We start from the raw sequence: 3,214 nt of genomic DNA on the forward strand, positions 1-3,214 counted from the left end.
CACGTTTCGTTATATTATAATTATAATTATAATTATAATAAACACTATTTGTTTAACGCCACTAATAATAAGAGAGTAGATAATTTGCTGGATAGGCACGATGTACATAACAACAAAAAATCATCAAACATATATATAAATTAAATGAAGCTATACCTTATCACCGTTACACATGTGAGCTTATGAATAATAACACCTATCACACGTAAGAATTTATCAATTCCTATAGCTACCGTATACATCTATTTCAACGTGAATTTTTTTTTATTCCTCTTAACTTATATCATCATATGCCATTGTTGTTCCGCAAGCAAATGCCAATGGGTGCATATAATTAATAGGAAATTTATATTTAAATACTAAGAATATAATAAAGAAGTCATCTAAATATAAATACGAAAAAATTTAGGAGATCAATATTTTTATTAAAATTTGGTCAGTACTTAATAATTAAAAGAAAAATAAGTAATCCTACACCATTAGATATCATCTCATACCATTAAAAATATTATTGATCACTAATTGATGACTAAACATCACAAATTCTACTAACCTTTTAGCACTCCTCAATAAATATCTCTTTTGCTCATCTACTTATTAAATGAAAATAATATTAATATTAATATTAAATACATAAAATAATCCAAAGAAAAATAAATATCAACAAAAGATTGAAATAGAAGAAGAATTATAAAGAAAGAAGACTATATCACCTAACAAACATTTTATTCATTCTTATATGACAAAATAGAATAATATCATATATCTAAAATTTTTATATAACTACTTTAATTTCTCTTACATATTATAAAAAGAACATGGTAAATCAATGATTTTCTTACAAACTGTTGCAGCTTTTATAAAAAGAAATTTCAAATTTCTGCATGGTTGATGGAGATGAGAGCAGTTGAGGGAGCTTCTGAACAAGTAAGAGAACAAAATGCAAAGGAGGAAGAGGAACAAGCAACATTTGACTTGGAGAATGGACAAATGAAGTTTGAAGAGAGTCAAAAGAGACCTACATGTATAGAAAATTTGACTGTAGACATGATAAATGATATAATTCAATAGCATCCGTTAATTTATGTAGTCGACTTCATCTGGTGGGATAAAACTTTGTTGTTGCTGCTGTTGTTGTTTTACATGTCTGTAACAAAAATGTTTCAATGTTATTTTTTTTTACTAATTATAACAGCAAACGGTGACACTGAATTCAAGAAGATACACCAACAAGATTACCCTGTTTCTGTTCCTTCTTCACATGTTAATAGCCATAGCATTGGTTGCTTTTCTTATATTCAAGGGAGTTGAAGGACTAATCCAACCCTCATCAGATTCTAAAAGGAGAAAACAAACAAGGGTAGTGAAGTATTTTCTACCTCAAGTAGAAGCAGCTTCAGTTCTAAGCATTGTTCTAGCACTAACATGGCAAACTGCAATAAGAAAATGGCCAAATTTCATGACACATTTCACACTATGGTGTTCTTTTTTCATGTCACTCTCTGCTGGAATTCTCCTTCTCTGCTTCCAAAAGCCTCCAACAGATGGTGTTGGAGTTTCTCTCATTGCATTTTTAATAGGGAATGGTTTATATGCTGTTGGGTTCAGAACAGAATCAAATTTTGCACCAAAATTCTAACACTTTCACTTGAACCAGCCAACATTTTACATGCTTGGTGCTGCATTGTTTTGGATGTCACTATGGATTTTAGCAGTGATTGGTGCATTGAATTTCTATTTGCCTTCTTTGGTGATCATTGCTTTGGTTTTGAGCTTGGCTTGGACTTCAGAGATTATGAGGAATGTTGTGAACATTAGTGTTAAGCAGAGTTGTTGCTTTGTATTATCTTAGGGGAATGCAATCTAGCACTAAGTTTGGATTCTTGAGGGCATTGACAAGGAACCTTGGGAGTGCTTGTTTGGGATCTCTGTTCGTGCCGGCGATCGAGGCGACAAGTAGGTTTCTGAATTTGGTTGAGGGGGAAGATGAGTTCTTGTTTGCTAGGTGTTGCTTCAGAGTCACGGAATCTATCTTCAGATATGGGAATGGTTGGGCCTATGTTCAGGTACATACAACTACTAAACTATTTGCTTCATCAAAATGAATGCAATTATAGTCTATACAAAATATTGATAGTGTTAAATAATGTTGGTAAGCAATTTGGGGCTATTAGAATTGAAATTGTTACTTTAACATGTATGGCCTTAGAAATCATAGTATGACTAAGTAAGACATGGTTTATTTGAATTGATGTTATGTTAACAGATAGCTGCCTATGGTAAAGGTTTTGTAGCTGCATCCCAAGACACCTGGTCTCTGTTTAAGAGACTTGAAATGGAGCAATTTGCTTCCTCTCTGGGGTTAGCATTGCCTCAATCTCTGTCATTGCAGTGTCTGCTTGGACCTCCCAATTCTACCAAAATTTCACTGCCATCCTCTCCCTTCTCACATTCTTCATTGGATACCTTCTGGTTAGTACTATGTTTCACTCTTTTCCTTTTAAAATTAATTTATGATGAATCGTTATATTATTATTATTATTATTATTATTATTATTATTATTATTATTATTATTAATGTTAACATGTATGTTGTATTGTTTATGATGGTGCAGACTAGGATTGCCATGGCACTACCTCAAGCATGTGTGAGTTGTTACTATGTGTGCTATGCAGAGAACCCAGACAACAGATTATTTGATACAACAATTAAGGACTTTCTGGACATGGTAAAATCCGGCCGTCATGTTGCCGTGTCGCTAAGCCGCCACTACCACGGCGGTTTGCAAGTGATTAAGTGCCAAATTTAATTTACTTTACAATTTTTTTCCTGTACAGACTGATTCCTGAATTTGATTTACAAGATTATAGCTAGTAGTCCAATAGAAACAAATTCATATTGGATAGTGAAGGAAGTTCATATGTTCTATGATCCTCTACATATGTTACTTATTTATTTTGCACATTCACACTCATTTTATTTCGTAAGCTCAAGTCCGGCTCAACGAAAATTCACGAGCTGACTCAAATAATAAGAATATAATCTATAATTCTATATCAATAAATTATAACTTATATATATTAAAAATATTAAAAAAGATCAATTTTATATATTATCTATCTATTAATTATAAATTTTTTATTTATGTCCTATATCAAAATTATATATAAAAAATGACTATAAAATTTTAAACTATTAAAAACATTAATATAT

The 3,214-nt window shown here is 31.4% G+C and overlaps 1 pseudogene; it reads left to right on the forward strand.

The window, feature by feature from the left end:
* Positions 892-3,031, forward strand: LOC107632993 (annotated as a pseudogene).

Source organism: Arachis ipaensis, chromosome B03 (assembly GCF_000816755.2).
Source record: "Arachis ipaensis cultivar K30076 chromosome B03, Araip1.1, whole genome shotgun sequence".
In the NCBI taxonomy this organism is placed as follows: Eukaryota; Viridiplantae; Streptophyta; class Magnoliopsida; order Fabales; family Fabaceae; genus Arachis; species Arachis ipaensis.